The sequence below is a fragment of the Canis lupus genome, chromosome 15 (assembly GCF_048164855.1).
Source record: "Canis lupus baileyi chromosome 15, mCanLup2.hap1, whole genome shotgun sequence".
NCBI classification, from domain to species: domain Eukaryota; kingdom Metazoa; phylum Chordata; class Mammalia; order Carnivora; family Canidae; genus Canis; species Canis lupus.
The window spans coordinates 55,576,764-55,598,013 of record NC_132852.1 but is presented as its reverse complement, the minus strand read 5'-3'; the positions used below and the strand labels follow the sequence as shown (position 1 = coordinate 55,598,013).

The following is a 21,250-nucleotide window of genomic DNA, read 5'->3' as shown; positions in this document are numbered from 1 at the left end:
CCATTTTCTGTCCTAGAATTAACACTCCCAGTGATCATGAACACAACTACCCAACGGTATAAAGGGTGTGGAGAATACAGAGATCTGAAGTATGGAGGTCAACGGTAAGACTCCTAAAACATTGGGAGTGTGTGGTGGACCGGTCACGTGCCCTTTAGTGGAATGGGATCCCTACCCCTTGCCTGCCCCCTCCCTTCTAACAGTAGCAGTTATGGCACACAGGTAAAGAGCTGAGACTCTGAAGCCAGTCACACTGTGGGCAAATTCTGGCTCTGCTTCTTCCAGGCTGTGCGAACTGGGGCAAGTCACTTTGCTTCTCTGGACTTCCGTTTCCTTAACTGCAAAATGCTAATAACGATAGTGTTGTTTGAGAGTTAGAGGATTCAGTCAGTGTAAGAGCTTATGATAGTGCCTGGAACACAGCAAGTGTTCAGTGTTGAGTACCATTGTCGTTTCCTTCCTTAAGGACCTCCTCAAGTGCGTTCTGCTTCCAACTCTGAGGCTCTCTCGCTGTTAGTGGCTTGGGACCACCGGCCTTGCTTTTGTTTCTGCTCTGCTCTTGGCATTCCATGCTTTAGGAGTTGGTTTCCACCCCAGGCCTGTCAATTTGGATTTTACCTCATGTGGAGTATCCTGTGGCCTGCCCCTCACTCTTCAGATTCCCAATGAGTCAATCTCTGCTAATTGCTATCAGAACTTGCTGAAAAATACTTGCTCACTTTTGTGCTACTTGACTTCCTCACACCAGCTCAACCCCCTAGACCCTGATCTTTGTGTTGACATGAGCTATAGTGGTCTTTACCACTATACACTTACTCTGGGATTGATCTCTGAATCTGAGCTTTACATTTCAAGTTCCTCTCTCCATTGACCTATCACGGCATAGTAGCGACTAAAATTGGTACGGCCCTTTACAGTTTATGCACAAATATTATCTAATTCAAACTTCACAAGGAATAATCCTTTGAGATAGGCATTTTTATTGCATATGTATCCAGATAAGATACATAATTTGTCCAAAGCTGCAAAGAATTAGTTGCAGAGAGAGAACTAGAAACCAGGTTTTCTGACTCCAGACACTGTATTGTTTCCAGTGTACCACACTGTCCATAAAGTTTGCATAGATTCAAGACCCGGTTATAAAAATTTCCAAGTCTCATTCAGAGGCTTGATGTTATATATCCAAATCACAGCAATCAGCTTAGTGAATTTAGAAGTGAATGACAATGTCGATCAATCAACCGTTAAAATCATGCTCCACAAATAAAATTAGAATAGAAAACAAAGTAAAATAAAATAAAATTCCAAGCCTTCAGTCTGGCCCTGCCCTAGTGCTCCTGGTTTTACAGCTGCATCAGCAGCTGTTGTGCATAACTGCCCAGCCACATGCAGCCCAGTAGGCTCACTTCTGACCTCAGCATCCTTTCCAGCTCACTAACTCTCTTTATGTGCATGGCTCCATTTCTGTCAATGGTCTCAAATTTTCCCTACATGTGAAAACCTCAGAATCCCACTTGGCCCACCCTTCGCCCTCACCCGTCCCATTCAATTATCCACTGAAACGTGAACATCCTCTCTATGTGTTACTCCCGCATGTGAACTCTCCCTTCATCTCAGACACCCATTGCCTAGATCTAGACACTCATAACTTACCCCGTCAACCACTACTCTAGTCATCTTCTTGCTTTCAGGTTCTCTTTTTTCATTCCATCTTAAACCCACATCAGATGAATCTCAGTAACATCGCTTTTCCTCTTGCAGAAAAACTCTGTGGCTTGTCACATCCTTTAAGATAAGATCAGTTGCCGCCCATGTGTTCTTAAACGGTGTGCTGAGGGACGCCAATGTTCTGTGGATATTAATAGGTGCTTCATTAGAAACAGAAAAGAAAGGCTAACTATTATCATCTCTTCCCCATTTACATGCACACTAGCTAAGAGTCCGAATATGTGACCTAGAGATCTGAAACTTTTTTCTTAAAGCTAACATTTTCAGGGTCCCTGGCTGGCTCGGCCAATAAAGTCTACAGCTCTTTATCTCTGGATTGTAAGTTTGAGTCCCATATTGGGTGTAGAGATTACTTAAAAATAAAATCTTTTTTTAAAAAAACTAACGTTGTCAAGATGCATTTGATCACAGAACACTTGTTTCAATGAAAACTTAGGAACATCTGATTGACAGTGTTCCACAAAACACAGTCTGGGATACTCTACACCTCACCTCCACATCCTTTCCTGGACTTATCTCCTACCACTACCCCATACAAATCCTTTTTGGCCTTAAAATTGGCTCCAGACCAAGTCAGACCAAGTTCTACCTTCAAGTTCAATACCATCCTCCTCTAACCACCCAAAAAGCCTGTGGAGAACTCCAGACTCACTGTAGAGCTCACTGTACAGGAAACCATATGTTGCAGATTTTTTACATGGTCCTGGTCTTCTGAGATTTATTCTTCTTAATAAAGATGATTCAAAAAAGCATGAAAAGTTATTTGATTTTATTTTGAGGAATTCTTATTGTAAATAGGCTCACATGTTGGAAAAAACCCTTTATTAAACCATATATCCTGATTTCTGTTTTATATAGTTGGTTTGCTATAATTGTTGATCATATCTATTTTTTGGACTGTTCACTGGACACACTGTCTGCAGTTCTGTATTGTTAATTATGTTTTATATCCCTTCATACCACCCCTACCAGGTTGGTCCATTTATCTCCAGTATTTATCTTCCAGAGGTGAATGCTCAATAATCTAGGTTGATTATGATGATTCTAAGGTTGCTATTAGACTAGCTCAGAGACTTTCAAATGGCAAAATCCATGTTACCCAAAACACAGATTTCACCTTTAAGACCAAGACTGCCTGAGAAAGGAATACTCTGCTTTAATTTAAGGAATAAGGCCAGTCCTTAATGGGGTATCTTAAAGCCATGAAGATTAAAGGAACCAAGAGGCACCAGTATCAGTCCTTATTATATTCATTTGCAGAACTCACTGTTCCTTTTTTTTTATAGAAAACCTAGATTTATTTGTTAAAGTATTACAAAGACAAAACAATTATCATTGAAGTACTGTGAGGACTTCATCCCAATTTCATTTGTTATGGAAAGTGACCTAAGAGGTTAGAAATTAAAGGCTATAACCTAAGAGGTTATAACAAAACAGACTGGTGAAACATGGTGAAAGAAGTAAAAGCTGATCAGAAGCATCCATATTAGTGGTATTTCATGTGGCTAGGATATTTCCCAAGAGGCTCTCTAAAGATGCCTAAATGAGCTAACCTGGATCCCAAATTAGTAAAAAGACCCTAATCCCTGTGAAGAACAAGCAGTGGCCAGGATTTCTCTGAGATCTCTTTGTCTTTCTTTTTAAGGGGTAAGGGAATCCTTAGGCTCTAAAGGATATATCTTAGATTCAGCCTCCTTCCTTCCCATCCAGTGTACCTATGTCTTCAAGCACCTGCGCATTCTCACCACATAGGCCTGCCAGATTACAGAAGATGCATATAGTGAAAGCAGGAACTATAGGCCTTCTCAGAGGATACCTATACACAAAAGTTTTGGGTAGATGATAAACTACAAATACCCTCTTGGTTAAGTTAATTCACCTTTGTTAATAAAGGTCATAGTTTCTTCTGCTGGTGACAACTTTTTGTCTCAGTATACAGTCTGTCTCAAAAAAAGAACTGGTTCAGGTAAATTTTGGAGAAGGAAAAAGACTTTCATCAACACCCACTCCACAGTAGAAGAGGCACCAAGTTCTTTAGTCCTTTCCTAGTTATGAGCAGAATCCCACAGCAGCATAAATCATCTTCAGTGATCAACATCTGTATCCTCAAACTGTCCAGCAACTGTTGGTGTAGTGTCTACCTCCATCCCATCTTCATAATCTCTGATTGAATCTTCTGTCCGGACTCCAGCCATGTTATATTGGCTGCTCACAGACTGAGAAAGCATTCCTTCTAATCTCTCCAAGGTGGCTTGGCCTTCTGCTGTTAAATGGGATAATCCTCCTTCATAGGTATAAAATGTAGGGATGTCCCCCTGCCCTTGTTCATGTGCTTCCACATCATATTCTTCTCCATCGTAATCATCTGAATCTTCATCCTCAGGATCAGGATGCAAAGCCTGGCATTCACACATTGCAGTGAACATTGCCTCCAATGCTGATTTATCACTAGGCACAAATCTAAATTCAGCAATAGGTTCAACATCATCATCACTGTCTTCTTCTTCTTCAGCAACAGATTCTTTTGATTCTTGTCCAAATTTAGCATTCACCATAACATACAAATGCTCTCGTGGATAGGCATTTAGGTCCCTGGACACCGCATGCAAGCTAATGGTGGGGTATTCCAGTGAGAATCCTAATCCAGAGCCATCTAACCAAGACAGGCAGCTCTCCGTGATGTAGAGCAAGCCGGTGCCGAGGCCCTTGCCGTTCAGCACAGCCTCGGTCTTGGTCTCAGGCTGCTGCTGCCGAAGCCCCTCGGCCGAGCCGGTGGCAGAAAACTTTTGAGGAAGCTCATTGCAGCAGGGAGCGCGGAGACACAGGCCAGGAGGGAGCTGCAGCGCGGCCACTCCACTGTTCCTTTTTAAGATTCACCTGGTACTCAAGTATCATAACTAAAGAGCTACAGAAATAATTGTACAAAAGCAGGAAATTCACCACTGGGTGCAGGTGCTTAGATATAAAACAAGTGAAGGCACTAAATTACTTATGGGTGAAATTTTGGATTTCCTTTAAAACACTGCAACAAAAACAATTATCTTAAGGACATGGGGCAAAGACAGATTAAATAAGATTGCAATATGTTGATGACTATTGAATTGATAAATTCAATGGTAATTGATAAATGAGGGCTTGTTATACTATTCTTTGTTATATATATATAATATAATATATATAATTCTTTCTGTTTCATATATGTGTGTGTGTGTGTGTGTGTGTGAAAGTTTGTATAATAGAAAGGTATAAAATGTGTGGATAACTGATGCTTATTAAAGAGGAAGGATGACAGGGGCTTAGTTGGTTAAGTTTCTGCTTTCAGCTCAGGTCATGATCCTGGGGCCCTAGCATTGTGCTTTGTACTTAGGCTCTCTGCCCAGTGGGGAGTTTGTTTCTCCCTCTCCCTCTGTCCTTCCCCGACTTGTTCTCTCTCTCAAAATAAATAAATAAAATCTTCAAAAAAAAAAAAATGGGAGGTTGACGGTTCAGGTGTCTTGCTTATCAGGTCTGTACCTCCAGCAGACTTTATTCATTCCACTGCCATTCATCAGACCAACCCGGGTCTTGGGATCACCAAGACTGTGTGGCTTTGTTGTATCATCACTCACAGGTTTCTGAGCAAGGCCAACCCAGGATTAACTTCCATCAGGAGAAAGTAAATAAATGGAGCTAAGTCTCCTCTTTATCCTTTTTTTTCTTGCTGTTCATCTGTTCTTCTCCCTACCAGCCTGCCCACACCTGTCATCCCATCCAACTTCTACCTTCACAACTCTGCCCCTCCTTTCTCCATCAGCTTTTGTAAGCCCTCTAAATATTTTACCTAAAGTTGCAGACATATCAGCTATCAATCAACGCCAGGAATATGAACCCTCTGTCTTTCTCTGCTTTTCATGTCCTCTTGACTTCTTTCTAACACTGTGAATATTGACCCTCCTGCTGCCCCAGGCCTAAACTTCTATCCATGCTCTGATTCTGGGATCCCTTCAGATGGTTCCTCACATGATTCTCACCATCTGATTTTATTTTTATTTTATTTTTAAAAATATTTTATTTATTTATTCATGAAAGACACACAGAGAGAGAGAGGCAGAGACACAGGCAGAGGGAGAAGTAGGCTCCATGCAGGGAGCCCGACGTGGGACTCAATCCCAGGTGTCCAGGATCACGCCCTGGGCTGAAGGCGGCGTTAAACCTCTGAGCCACCCGGGTTGCCCCACCATCTGGTTTTAAGGAGGCAGAGAGAGGCAGGGGTGTGTGTGCAGAAAGGTATAACAGAATCAAGAATATTTGCTATCATAAACACCAAAGAAGAAAGAGTTTCAAGGATATAGCACTCATGGGGGCAAGATGCACAAGAAAAATCTATGAAGAATAAGTGGTTAGAAGAGGATTTAAGTAACTGGGAAATCAGTACCAACTGTGATTAGTTCAGAAATGGTAGAAGTGAGTTCTAGGAGTGTAGATTTCAGGCATGAAGAAGGCATGGGATAGACAAAAACTTACCTAAGAATGTCTACAAGGATGTGAAGGAGAAAAATGTATAGAATCTTATGCAGAAAAAAGCCCAAACCTGGGGGTTTTCAAGACAAGTCAGGCAGACCTGTGAATGTTAGAAGGAGAAAGGAGGCAGTGGGAAGAGAAAGGATGAAGAATCTAGGGTGTCAGAAACCAAAAAAACACAGTCTTGGGAGTGATCTACAGGAGTAAGGATGAAAATACATGTTGAAGTGGTAGCCTTGTAAAGGAAGACACAGTTCTTTTCTGAGATGAGAAGGATAAGCAGAGAGTTCAAATTTTAAGAAGCTTGACTTTGAGAAAGCTTTAAAAAAAAAGTTTCTTGCAGGGCTTCAATGTTCTCAGCCAAAGAATGTACTAAGTTAAGTGAGAAAATACTTGGCACAAGGCTCAAAGCATCTTAATTGTTTAATATCTGGTGGTCCTGGGAGACTCAACAGTGGTACAAGGGGTGGCAATAAGAAACAACAGCAAACACTGAGTATTTACCATGTTCTGGGCACTCTTCCAAGCTATGCAGTAGGGCGGAAATGGAAGGACCAAGAGAAGCAATAATCAACAAGGAATATCTTTTTAAGAATAAAATAAGCGGAAATAAGTTTGAGGAAAACAGAAGGTTGGTTGGCAGAGACACTATGAAGATTTCCTCAGCAAACGAGCAAGCTATTATTAGGCATCTGTGGGAACTCACTTGCAGTTTGGCCAGGAATTGGTATGGGGAAAAGTTGGTAGGTGTCTGGTCAGAAAGGAAGCTAGTGGAATGGATGGAATTGAAATGAGTAGGCAATCCCACTACACAAAGGTACAATCAGCTAAAGGATTTAGTAGATGATATCTTACAGAAGGGTTGGTGATACTGAAAGCATCTCCTTGCTACTGGCTAAGCAAAGGAGTGGAAATAATCAAGGAGAAGTGTGATTAGGATATCAGTATGAACAGGAAAATCACCAGCAAGGCTCTGTAGGATCGCTTCATTTAAGGAACTAATCGCATGACTGCAAGGAGGCTGAAAATATGGCCCTCATCCTCATATTGCCAAGTCTTTATTATGAGAAATCATCAAAGATGGTAAAAGCAGTCTTGGAACCTTAACAATAGTGACAAGCATTTCTGATGTGAACCGGCAATACCATAGATCTTACTCGAGAAAACAGGATGATAAGGGAAGCATCAATCATTATCTCATACTAGTTAGCTGCAACCAACTAGTTCTCAGAGGTAGGGGCGAAAAACTAATGTGACCATAATCACTTTGTGGCGCGATAGAATTTACCAATCATGTGCAGTTCCTCTTTCCTTATTCTTATGTTTAATAATAGTATTATTATATTCAAGTACTCATTCTTGTGTGTTTGATTAACATACTGGCATTATGCTATATCCATTTTTCTTTAAAAAAAAAAAGATTTTATTTATTTAAAAGAGAAAGAGTGCATGAGAGAGAGCAAACCAGCAGGAGGAGAGGTAGAGGGAAAGGTAGAAGCAGACTCCCACTGAGCAGGGAGCCCGGGGGACCCTGGGAGCATGACCTGAGCCCAACACAGAGGCTGAACTGCTTAACCAACTGAGCCACCCATGTACCCCTACATTAATTTTTCTTTTACTTGCCATTATATTTTGAGATTTGTTCATGCTGACATATTTCAATCTAGTTCTTCCTTCTACTCCCTGCACAGTGCTCCATTATTTGCACACAGCACAGTTTCCTATCCCTTTCTCTACTATTGGACATTCAAGTTATTTCCAACCCTGCTGGTTCACACTATGCTGCAGGGAACTCCTGAACACTTGTATTTCTTGTATCTCCAGCAAAGAGTCTGCGGCACTTCAGAATGAAACCATGAGGACACACAACATGAACATGGTGCAGGCTCATTAATTCTATGAATTAATATGAGCACAATGATCACATTAATTTATATCGCCACTCGCAGTACAAGAGGGTTCCCATTTCTCTCCGACCTCATCAGTCCTTTATATTACTTGGCATTTTAATTTTTGCCAACCTCATGGTTGTAAATGGGTTTCTCATTTATTCTTGCTTTTTTTTTTATTTTTTTCATTTAATAGTCTGCTTAGTGTCTTGCATGAGGTGTGATACTCAACGTGTTACTCTATCTGGGTGAGGTCAGTGGGTGTGACCTCAAAGTCACATTTGGGAAATATGCTGCTTCATGAACTAAGGTATAACAATACTTCCAAAGTGGTTACATGTATTTATTACTGAACTACACAAAACGAGGGGGGGAGTTGATGGGTTATGTTTTCCAACATATTGCAACTAGCTACTGTGAAAGGCACTTGTTTCAGAGCAGGATGGTAAGAAATGTGAAATCAAGGCAAGATAAATAGGTGAGCCCAGCTTTGTTTCTCTCAAATGGCTTTTCTTGGAGTCACACCTGATCTGATTAATGACTTATATTTAAATCCCTTCAGAAATTTGGGCGCCTGGGTGGCTCAGTCAGTGAAGCCTCTGTCTTCACCTCAGGTCATGATCTTGGGGTCCTGGCATCAAATCCCATGTAGGGCTCCCTGTTCAGTGGGGAGTCTGCTTCTGCCCCTCCCTCCAGCTCATGTGCTCTCTTTCTCTTTCTCTTTCTCAAATAAATAAAAAATTTTAAAAGCCTTTAAAAAGTCCTTTGAGAAATAGGACAATTTTGCTTTCCTTTCTCGGCACAAAGATAACTTGATCCTGAAAGACTAGTATGAAGACAAGATTAAATGAAGACCAAGGATCCACATCATAGCAGTGCTGATGGAGAAAGAAAAGAGAGATTGTGTGGTTGTTTAAATGTTTCTGTGACAAAAACGATGCTGAGAATCTCTTCAATGACTTATTATCCATTCAAATTCCTCTTTTCAAAAAGCCTAATCATATCCTTTGTCTATTTTTCTTGGTTTTTAAAAGTAAGTAGTGGCATTTCCTTGTGGAATAACTTTTTTATATTCATGATGCAAGTATCACTTCCTGGACTATTATTTCCCATATTGTCCTTAGTTACCCAAATATTTATTTTTAATGTAGTCAAATCCATCAATTTGTCTCTTAAAGGAGTGTATATTTTACATCTTTTTGGCATATCTGGAGCATCTACTTAAATTTTCTTCATTTAATAAACCTACTTCTCTAAAACATTTATTTTAAAATTAAAGCATTTTCCACTGATTTATGATGCATCACTATCATTTACTGACTTCACATAAAAATACATGTGTTTTGAACTGTCAATCTGTACTATATGTCTATTTATTGTTATATAAATATCAATGTATTTTACTAATTATTGCTTTGCAGGTATATTTTAATATCTAGGAAAGTTACTCATCCTTTCTCCTCTCCATCCTAGTTCAAAATTTAATTTTTTAAAAGGGGGGCAGGCAGAGGGAGGAGGAGACAGAGAATCCCAAGCAGGTTCCCTGCCCAGTGCAGAGTCCAGTGCAGAGCTCAGTCTCACTACCCTGAGATTGTGACCTGAGCCGAAGCTAAGAGTCAGGCACTCAACAGAATGAGCCACCCAGGCATCCTTCTTTCTGATTCTTATACATCATTATACATGATTCGATGGTGTATGAATTTTTTATTTAAATCCAATTTAATTAACATACAGTGTAGTATAAGTTTCATAGTTAGAATGTAGTGATCCATCAGTCGCAATAACACCCAGTGCTCCTTACATCAAGTGCCCTCCTTAATGCCCATCACCCGATTACCCCATCCACCTACCCATCTCCCATTCAGCAATCCTCAGTTTGCTTCCACAGTTAAGAGTCTCTTATGGTTTCTCTCTCTCTCTGATTTCATTCTTATTTTATTTTTCCTACCCTTCCCCTGTGTTCATCTGTTTTGTTTCATAAGTTCACATGAGTGAAATCATATGGTATTTGTCTTTCTCTGACTGGCTTATTTCACTTAGCCTAATACCCTCTAGTTCCACCCATATGGTTGCAAATGGCAAGATTTCGTTTCTTTTTGATGGCTGAGTAATATTCCATTGTGTATATATACCAGTCTTCTTCTTTACCCATTCATCTGTCAATGGGCATCTGAGCTCTTTCCATGTTTTGGCTATTGTGGACATTGCTGCTATAAACATTGGGGTGCATCGCCCCTTTGAGTCATTATGTTTGTATCCTTTGGGTAAATACCTCACAGTGCAATTGCTGGGTTGTAGAGTAGCTCTATTTTTAACTTTTTAAGGAACTTCCATATTGTTTTCCAGAGTGGCTTCACCAGTTTGTATTCCCACCACCAGTGTAAGAGGGTTTTACTTTCTCCACATACTCACCAATATCCGCTGTTTCTGAGTTATTAATTTTAATCATTCTGACAGTTGTAAGGTGGTATCTCATTCTGGTTTTGATTTGCATTTCCCTGATACAAGGTGATGTTGAGCATTTTTCATGTGTCTTTTGGCCATTTCTATGTCTTCTTTGGGGAAATGTCTGTTCATGCCTTCTGCCCATTTCTTGACTGAATTTTTTGATTTTTGGTTGTTGAGTTTGGTAAGTTTCTTTATAGATTTTGGATACTAGCCCTTTATCTGAAGACATTTGCGAATATTTTCTCTCATTCCATAGGTTGCCTTCTCCCATTCCATAGGTTGTTGACTGATTCCTTTGCTATGCAAAAACTTTTTATCTTGATCAAGTTTCAATAGTTCATTTTTACTTTTGTTTCCCTTACCTTTGGAGACATGTCCAGCAAGAAGTTGGTGCAGCTGAGGTCAAAGAGGTTGCTGCCTGTGTTCTTCTCTAGGATTTTGATGGAGTTCTGTCTCACATTTAGGTCTTTCATCCATTTTGTATTTATTTTTGTGTATGGTCTAAGAAAGTGGTCCAGTTTCATTCTTCTGCATGTGGCTATCCAATGCATTGTTGAAGAGATTGTCTTTTTTTCCATCAGATATTCTTTTCTGCTTTGTTGGAAATTAGTTGCCCATAGAGTTGAGGACCCATTTCTGGGTCATCTATTCTGTTCCATTAATCTATGTCTCTGTTTTTGAGCCAGTACCATACTGTCTTGATGACCACAGCTCTATAATTGAACTTAAAGTTTGGAATTGTGATACCTCCAGCTTCAGTTTTCTGTTTCAAATTACTTTGGCTATTTAGGGTCTTCTGTGATTCCATACAAATTTTAGGATTATTTGTTCCAGCTCTGTGAAAAAATGCTGATGGTATTTTGATAGGAACTGTATTGAATGTATAGGTTGCTCTAGGTAGCACAGACATTTTATTTTTTCTTCTAATCCATGAGCACGGAACACTCTTCCATTTATTTGTGTCTTCCTCAATTTCTTTCATAAGTGTTCTCTAGTTTTCCAAGTACCAATCCTTTGCCTCTTTGGTTAGGTTTACTCCTAAGTATCTTATGATTTCTGGTGCAACGTAAATGGGATTGATTCCTTGATTTCTCTTTCTTCTGCTTCATTGTTAATGTATAGAAATGCAACTTAGTTCTATGCATTGATTTTATATCCTGTGACTTTACTGAATTCCTATATCAGTTCTAGCAAATTTTTGCTGGAGTATTTTAGGTTTTCTACATAGAGCACCATGTTGTCTGTGAAGAGTGAAAGTTTGACTTCTTCTCTGCTAATTTGAATGCCTTTTATTTCTTTTTGTTATCTGGTTACTGAGCCTAGGACTTCCAGTACTATGCTGAACAACAGGGGTAAGAGTGGACATCCCTGTCATGTTCTTGACCTTAGGGGAGAAGTTTAGTTTTTCTCAGTTGAGGATGATTTTCACTATGGGTTTTTCATATATGGTTTTTATGATATTGAGGTATGTTCCCTGTATCCCTACACTGCAGAGAGTTTTAATCAAGAAAGGATGCTGTACTTTGTCAAATCCTTTTTCTGCATTCATTCAGAGGACCATATGGATCTTGTCTTTTATTAACGTGGCGTATCACATTGATTGATTTGTGGATGTTGAACCACCCTTGTAGCCTAGGAATAAATCCCACTTGGTCATGGTGAATAATCCTTTTAATGTGCTTTTGGATCCTATTAGCTAGTATCTTGGTGAGAATTTTTGCATCCACGTTTATCAGGGATATTGGTCTGTAATTCTCCTTTTTGGTGGGATCTTTGTCTTGTTTGGGGATCAAGGTAATGGTGACCCTATAGAATGAGTTTGGAAGCTTTCCTTCCATTTATATTTTTTGAAAGAGTTTCAGAAGAATAGGTATTTATTCTTCTTTCAATGTTTGGTAGAATTCCCCTGAGAAGCTGTCTGGCCCTAGACTCGTTTGCTGAGAGCATTTTGATTGCTGATTCAATTTCTTTGCTGGTTATGGGTCTGTTCAGGTTTTCTATTTCTTCCTGTTTCATCATTGGTAGTTTATATGTTCCTAGGAATGCACCCATTTCTTCCAGATTGCCTAATTTGTTGGCATATGATTGCCCATAATATTCTCTTATAATTGTTTCTATTTCTTCAGTGTTGGTTGTGATCTCTCCTCTTTCATTCATTATTTTATTTATTTGGGCCCTTTCTCTTTTCTTTTTGATAAGTCTGGCTAGGGTTTTATTGATCTTATTAATTCTTTCAAAGAATCAGCTCTTAGTTTCATTGATCTGTTCTACTGGTTTTTTAATTTCTTTATCATTGATTTCCACTCTAATCTGTATTACTTCTCTTCTCCTGCTGGATTTAGGCTTTATTTGCTGTTATTTTTCCAGCTCCTTTGTGTGAGTTTAGGTTGTGCATGAGACTTTTCTTGTTTCTTGAGAAAGGCCTATATTGCTATATACTTTCCTCTTCGGGCCACCTTTGCTGTATTCCAAAGACTCTGAACTGTCATGTTTTCACTTTCATTTGCTTCCATGTATTATTTTAATTCTTCTTTAATTTCCTTGTTGACCTATTCATTCTTTAATAGGATACTCTTTAACTTCCATGTATTCATGTTCTTTCCAAATTTTTTCTTGAGGTTGAGTTCATGTTTGAAAGCACTGTGGTCTGAAAACATGCATGGTATAATCTCAATCCTTTTGTACTGGCTAAGACCTGATTTGTGCCTGGTCTTTTATGTGATCTATTCTGGAGAATGTTCCATGTGCATTCAAGAAGAATGTGTATTCTGTTCCTTTAGGATGAAATGCTTTGAATATCTGTGCAGTCCATCTAGTCCAGTGTGTCATTCAAAGTCCTTGTTTCCTTGTTGATCTTCTGCTTAGATGATCGTCCACTGCAGTGAGTGGTTTTTTTTTTTTTTTTTAAAGTATCATTCTTTTTTATTTTTTTTATTTTTTTTTAATTTTTATTTATTTATGATAGTCACAGAGAGAGAGAGAGAGAGAGAGAGAGGCAGAGACATAGGCAGAGGGAGAAGCAGGCTCCATGCACCGGGAGCCCGACGTGGGATTCGATCCCGGGTCTCCAGGATCGCGCCCTGGGCCAAAGGCAGGCGCCAAACCGCTGCGCCACCCAGGGATCCCAGTGAGTGGGGTTTTAAAGTTCCCTATTATTATATTATTAGCAATGTGTGTTTTTAATTTCGTTATTTATTAGTTTATATATTTGGTTGCTCCCAAGTCAGTGGCATAAATATTTACAATTGTTAGATCTTCTTGTTGGATTGACCCTTTTATTATGATATAGTGTCCTTCTTCATCCCTTATTATAATCTTTGGTTTAAAATCTAGTTTTTCTGATATAAAAATGGCTACTCTAGCTTTCTTTTGATGTCCATTAGCATGATAAATGGTTCTCTACCCCCTCACTTTCAACCTGGAGGCGCCTTTGGATCTAAAATGAGTGTCTTGTAGACAGCATATTGATGGGTTAGTCCGATATCCTAGGACTTTTGACTGGAGCATTTTAGTCTATCTATATTCAGAGTAATTATTGAAAGATATTAATGTAGTGCCCTTGTATTAATTGTAATGTCATTGTTTCTGTAGACTGTCTCTGTTCTTTTCTGATCTTTATTACTTTTGGGCTCTCTCTTCACTCAAACGATCCTCTTTAATATTTCTTGCAAGCCTGGTTTAGTGTTCACAAATTCCTTTAGTTTTTGTTTGTCTTGGAAACTTAAAGTTCCTACTTCTAACTTCTAAGAACTTTCATCGCTTTTTTTTCATGTGTACTGAGATGACTCTCTTTTCTTTTGGCCAACCATTATGACAGTGAATCATACATTTTTTGAAGCTGAATCATCCCTGTATTCCTGAGGAAACTGTCACTTGGTAAAAATATGTTTTTAAAAAACATTCAATTTCCTTGGATAACATTAAAAAATGTTTTCATCTATAAAATCAGTGTACACTTTTCATGTAACATGAGGATTATTTTAGCCCAGGTTATGAAAACTGCATAAAATGAGTTGGGCAATTTTTCTTTCTTTTTGTTTCATTTCCTGGAAAAACATTAATATATGAGAATCATGTGTCCCTTGAAAGTTTGGTAAAATCTATCTTTAAAATTATTTTCCGTGGGAGTAGTGAGAAGGGCAAAAGTTTATCTCTTTAATAGTAATTCAATGTCAATGATTATAAGTGGTTCCAAGTTTTCTTTCTTCTTAAGCCTTTGGGCTTTTATCTTCATATATGTGTCCATGGTGTCTAGAAATACTTAATAATATTTTCTTATTATCTTTAATCTCTATGAGTATTTTAATTTCTACCTTTTTAATTTTTTAAATTCATTTATATATTTTCTCATTTTTCACTGGTGAGAATTTCAGAAATTTATCCATCTTGGAATTTTTATTGAATCTGCTTAAGGTTTGGGTTATAGTCTACTTTGTTTCTTTTCTGTGTCTTTGATTTGTATATATATCATTATAATTTATTTTTGATACTTTAGGTTTACTGCTCTTTTTCTATCATCAATTATTTCTATAAATTTACCAAAAAAAATATGCAAAGCCCCAAACGAAATTAACTTTTTTCCCTAAGGGCTATAGATATTCATCAAACTCAATAATTTAACTAACCTCTTCTTCACTGGCATCTCACCAGTTGATTTGCAATCGAATGACAAATGGCTGAGGAATGTGGAGATGATGTAAGTATTTTCCAGTCTCTCTTCCAGCACAGATCCCACATGGTTCCAACCCTCCAGCAACCCTCTGAGAGGGGACAGAGGCACCACCAGCCTGAGGAATCCTTAGGCCCAAGTAGAGAATTCCCTATGTTGACACAACTCTTCAAATAAAGCCAGACGCCAGCCAAAGAAAACATTATGTATAAAATCCCAAAGTCCTTGTCTTTGGTAACCTTTGCTTTCATGCAGAGTTTACACATCCTGAAAATTATGTCCAAGTTCCTCTTGGCACTGTTTCCAAAATTCTGAACCATGACCACACTGCTGTTTGTGAATGACATCATCACATCTGTGAGTCCTGATCACTGAGGAGGCCTGTTCAGACAGAGTCCCTTCCCATTTGCCTCTCACCTTACTGGGAAACTATGCACGTAAAAAGAATGGGAGATGAGAATGTACTCTACATTCTGAAAGCTCAGTGCCAGAGAAGGGGGGAATAGAGTCCTATGTTCAATAATATGTTGATCATAACTCTTCGATATAATAATAATTGTAAGTGGCACTTATGCAGTACTTTAGAATTTACAAAATGTTTTCATATGTAAGATCTCATTTAAAATACCAAAAGTTTTTTATGTGTCAACCATACCTCAGTAAAGTAGTTTTTAAAAAGAGAGAATAAGAGGTGAAGAAGCAAGGACAGACAACTCTTTAGGAATTTTTCTGACTGCAGAAAAATGGGAGTTTGATGAAAAAAATGGGATTGAGAGATTAATCTTACTCTTTAAAATTAGAGAAATACCAGTTTGTTTAAGGGGTGCCTGACTGGCTCAGTTAGTAGAGCTTGAGGCACTTGATCTCGGGTCATGAGTTGGTGTAGAGTCGGGTGTAGAGTTTACCAAAAAATTATTAAAAATAAAAATTAAAAAGAAGAAAAATAGGAGATTGTTTAAATCCTCTTACAGGAGGAATCTGAAACAGCCAAACTCATAGAAGAAAAAAAATCAATAGTGGTTGCTAGGGGCTGGAGGGTGGAGGGATTGGGAAATTGTTATTTAAAGGGGACAAAGTTTCAGTTATGCAAGATGAGTAATTTCTAGAGATCTGCTGTACAACGCTGTGCTGATAGTTAACAATACTGTATTGTGCACTTCAAAATTTGTTAAGAGGGTGGATCTCACGTTAAACGTTCTTACCGCAAAAACAAAGGAAAACAGGAAACTCTGGGAAGTGTCAGGTATGTCTGTTCCCTTAACTATGGTGATGTATCATGGGTGTTTGCATCTGTCCAAACACCAAATTGTACACTTCTAATGTGGTGTAGTTCTTCGTGTTCAACTATACCTCAATAAAGTTGTTAAAGATTAAATGAAATCTAAAACAATCTGCTAATTAGACACAAATTATAGTATTATTCCCATATTCAATCATGCAACTTGGACAAAGTAAATTACTCCCCAAAGTACACATAGCACACAAACAAAAAATGGTAAACTTGAGATAAGAACCTAGATTTTTAGATTCCAAAATTTTATTTCCAATTTTTTTTAAGAGTTTATTTTTAAGTAATCTCTACATCTGATGTGGGGCTCTAACTCACAAAACTGAGATCAAGAGTCACATGATCTATCAACTGAGCCAGCTGGGTGTCTCTGTTGTCAATTCTTTCCTTCTTCTCCATGGGGTTTGGATTCTGCTCTCAACTCCAGCCTGTGGTAAAGCTCCTTATACTTTAAGAAGAATAAGGAAAGAATAAGACCTTCTGCTTTCCATCCAACTATCGTGCAACCCTTCACAGCCCCCTTAACATCAGAAGTATGTAGGCATTGAGGTAATTGTCTATTATCAATAGAGGAAGTCATTCTGCTCTATCATGGAATCATTTTCCATGTAAATATTCTATATGATGGAGATGCCACTGGGAAGTAGGTAGTAGACAAGTATATGATTTCCGGGGCTGAAAAATGGAGGCCGTAAGACCCATCTCCCTGCAGACCCACTTTCTGGCTTCTCATCTTCCTAAACTCCTTACCACTAGAATACCCCAGGGCTCAGCTTGGGGAACTCTTTTTTCTAATTCTACTCATTCCCATACCAATTCACCCAGTTTCATAACTTTAAATACCACCTATAATTGAAACTTCAAAGAAAAATTTTTTGAGAGCACAAGCAGAGGTGGGGGGAGAAGTGGAGCATAGGGAGAAGGAAAGAGAAAATCCTAAGCAGGCTCTCCACACACAGCATGGAGCCTGATGTATGGCTCCATGTCATAACCTTGAGATCATGACCTGAGCCCAAATCAAGAGTCAGAAGCTTAACTGACTGAACCACCCAGGCATCCCTGATGACTTCAAAGTTATACATGTAAGTTGGGCCTCTCCCATGAACCCCCATGAATTAGACAAATCCATGTGGATGTCTAGTAGGTATCTCACTTAACATACCCTGCACTGAACTTCTGATCATGCCTTCCTCCCCCAAACTCACCACCTGAGGCCTTCTTCATCTCATACTTTGATCCTTCCTGTCACTCAGGCAGAAAAATAAAGCCATTCTGACCCCTCTGTTTCACATCTCACATCCAATCCATCAGGAAATTCTGCTGGCTCTACATTTCAAATATATTCAGAATCCAACCACATGTCCCTACTTCTACTGCTCATCTAATCCAAGTCATATTTTCCTTCACCTGGATCACTATAATGCTGATCTCTTTGGTTCCACCCTGGTCCCCTGCAGTCTATTCTCAATAAAGCAGCCAGAGGGATCCTTTTATAGCATTCCAATCCTGGGAAGCCTACGGTAGCTTTCCATTTCACACAGAACAAAAGCCAAGTTCCCACAATTGCCTATAAGGCACCACCTCCTGCCCACCCACTGATTTTCTGATCTCATCTGCTACTATTCAGTCCTCATTGACTCCACCCCAGCCACATTGTCCTCCTCACTGTGCTTCAAACACACCGTGTCTGCACCTTCCTCTGGACCTCTGACTAGCTAATTCTCCTGTCTGTAATGTTCTTCCCCTACATATTAACATGATTCACTTCTTTACCTCCTTAAAGCTTTGCATCAAATGTCACCTACTCACTAAAGCCTTCCTCAAACATCCTATTTAAAATTGCATGTCTTGGGGCAGCCCCAGTGGCACAGCAGTTTAGCACTGCCTGCAGCCCGAGGTGTGATCCTAGAGACTGGGGATCAAGTCCTGCATCGGGCTCCTGCATGGAGCCTGCTTCTCCCTCTGCCTGTGTCTCTGCCTCTCTCTCTCTCTCTCTCTCTCTCTCTGTGTGTGTCTCTCATGAATAAATAAATAAAATCTTTTTTAAAAAATTGCATGTCTTCCCTCACATTTCCTATCCTCCTTTATCTTTCTCCATTAGACTTATCACTTCTGAATATGTTGAATAATTTACTTAATTTGGTGATTGTCTATCTCCCCTCTAGAATGGAGCTCTAATAGGGCAAGGATTTTTGTCTTTTTTGCTTCCTGATCTATACCCTAGTTACTAAGTCAAAGCCTGGCACATGGTAGGTACTCAATAAATATGTGTTGAATTAATGAATAAATTAATGAGTAAATGAATGAGAAAAGAAAACCTCTAATAGAGTCCTGTGATGACAGCACACATATACACAAAGACGTGCAGAATAATAACTAAAAAAATCAAGAGCAATTCCTCAGCTCCCAAACACAGAAGGACCTGCCAGAGTTGCCTAATTCCTACTCCAGGGGCAGGAGTACTCCTCGGTGGAGGCTTCCTAGTGCAGTTTCCTGGGTCCTTGCGCATGTATGAGAGTTAAGAAAGGGATTCATTCATGCATCTCAACAGCCAGCTCCCATGCTCTAGCCATTGGACAAATTAAGACATCTGAGACCTACCAGGCACCTGACACTTCACTACATGTTCTGGAGCTGCCGCCTGGTCCAACGTGCAGAGATGGGAATTGCCATGATGAGAGAGGAGCATGGCACACCCTAGGGAAAGCACTGGGTACCAATGGGACAGATAGCACTCTGGGTGGGTGGGCTGCGTGAGACAGGAAGAGTTGTTTCTCTTGAACACTATGTGTGCCAAGTCCCTCCTAGGTCTCCAACCTCAAGGAGGGATTGTGGTGAGTGGATTAATCACAGGATGCTCTCCCTCTTGCCCTCCCTCTGGAAGGGACAAGTATACTCCTCTCCTCCCTATTGCCCCCACCTCTCCAGGGATATAAGGCAAGCCAAGGTTCTAGTACTCACTCGACACAGCTAATCAGAAACTATTGTGGAAAACCCTTCTGGGTTCCTCATATAGCCTCTCCATCTCTTCTCCTCCCTCCAAGTCCTCCTTCTCCTCTACAGCTGCCTGCTGCAACTATGTAGCCTCCTATTTTTCATTGTGCCTGTGATCTCTCTAACCTCCAGTCACCACAAGCTAAGTCTTTTCTCCCCTCCATCTCCAGGTAATCTGTCTCCTGAGCCCAGGTAAGCAGAAGTCTGGTGTTCATGAGGTAGGTGGGCAGGGGAAGAGAAAGAAACACCAAGATGAGAGCAGGGGGGGGCACCTTCTGGCTCCATTCCTGAAGCATGCAATTCTTGATTTCAGGGTTGTAAGTTCAAGCCCCATGTTGGGTGTAGAGATTATTTAAAGATAAAATATTTTTAAAAGTTAGCATAGACATAAGGAAATCAGGACACTTCCCAGCTAAGTTTGCTCAAAAGAGAGACCACATGTCAGAGAGGCATTTCTTCCCACACTACCACCATCCTCAGGGCTGATCCAGTGCCCCACATTAGGAAGTCATGGGGCACACGATGTTCAAAGTGCTCTAACTGGGGAACCCTTCAGTCCTGGGTGCACTGAAGTGGGGGCAGGTATGAGGAACATCAGGCAGCTACAGACGCCAGAACTTTTAGGTTCTACTTCTATTTTTATCAAATTATTTTACACAAATGCATTTTTTCTGCCTCAGCTTTCCCATCTAAAAATGGGGGAGTCCTGTCTTCTCAAGTGAACAGAGGTTCTCATGACAAGAGGCATCCAATGATATGTTGTTTCCATAAAGTAATATGTAAGAACAAAATTAAGGAAAATAATTTCTTTTCTTAGAGGCAGACAGAGAGGATTCAAGAAGATAATATCTATAATTATTATTTGGCTCCATGGGATGCAAAAAAACCCTGTCATTTATTGTTAATGGCTCCATTTTTTTTCTCGCTTCCTACCAAAGAACTAATTCCTCAGGCTTCAGACCACACCAACCTCAGGGACCCGTCCTTGAAGAAGACATGGGTCCTCACAGCCCACCCTTGGGCTTGCTAAACCTTGTGCATTCTAGCTCATTTCATCTAATCTTTGTTGCTTTTCTCAGGAACCACAGTAGTCTATTCTGGAAACTGAGAGGCAGGCAGTAGGATGGTGGGGAGAGCATCCTATTGGAAAGTGCTCCTGAAGCCAAAATAATGCACACAACTGTCACAGATGAAAGTTTTTCTGAGAGGCCCATGACTTTTTGAGGCAGTGTTCTGAAAATATTAACAGGGTTCTCTTCTAGAAGGTAGCCAGCCAGGAAATCAACACTTTTTTTTTTTTTCTCACCAGTATCTGTTTTCTTGTTTTTTCTTTTTTTCACTTTAATGAATCATGAAACTACTCTGGCAAAACTGAGGTTGCCTTGACTTCCTCATTCAAGCAGCTGCCTTGCCATGTCATTGAGCTCTAGCTTTCAGGCTGTGACCAACAAGAATCAAAATAGCAGCCTTCACAAGGAGGGTCTTCTGGGTTTTTGAAGGAGCTCTCCTGCTCTTTTGTAGCACAAGATGCAGTTTAGAAATTAAAAGCATTAAAAAAAAAAAAAGAAATTAAAAGCATTTTTAAACCTACTAAAACTGCCTTCATGGAACATGATAGCAGATCTTCAAAAAATAAATTTTGGAAACAAACTAGTTTCCCCCTAGAGCAAACATGCAATATTTTTTTTTCTAGTAGATAAAGTGACTGGTCCTCAGATCTAGACTATTTTTCAA

The 21,250-nt window shown here is 39.6% G+C and overlaps 1 long non-coding RNA gene and 1 pseudogene across 1 annotated transcript in view; both read right to left on the bottom strand.

Moving 5' to 3' along the window:
• Positions 1 to 21,250, bottom strand: part of LOC140605296 (uncharacterized) — a 169,868-nt gene that overhangs the window by 52,574 nt on the left and 96,044 nt on the right. Inside the window, exon 5 of the long non-coding RNA XR_012007994.1 lies at positions 1,654 to 1,849. This is a non-coding gene — a long non-coding RNA (uncharacterized lncRNA). The remainder of the gene's footprint in view (positions 1 to 1,653; positions 1,850 to 21,250) is intronic.
• LOC140604448 (methylosome subunit pICln pseudogene) lies at positions 3,056 to 4,528 on the bottom strand (annotated as a pseudogene).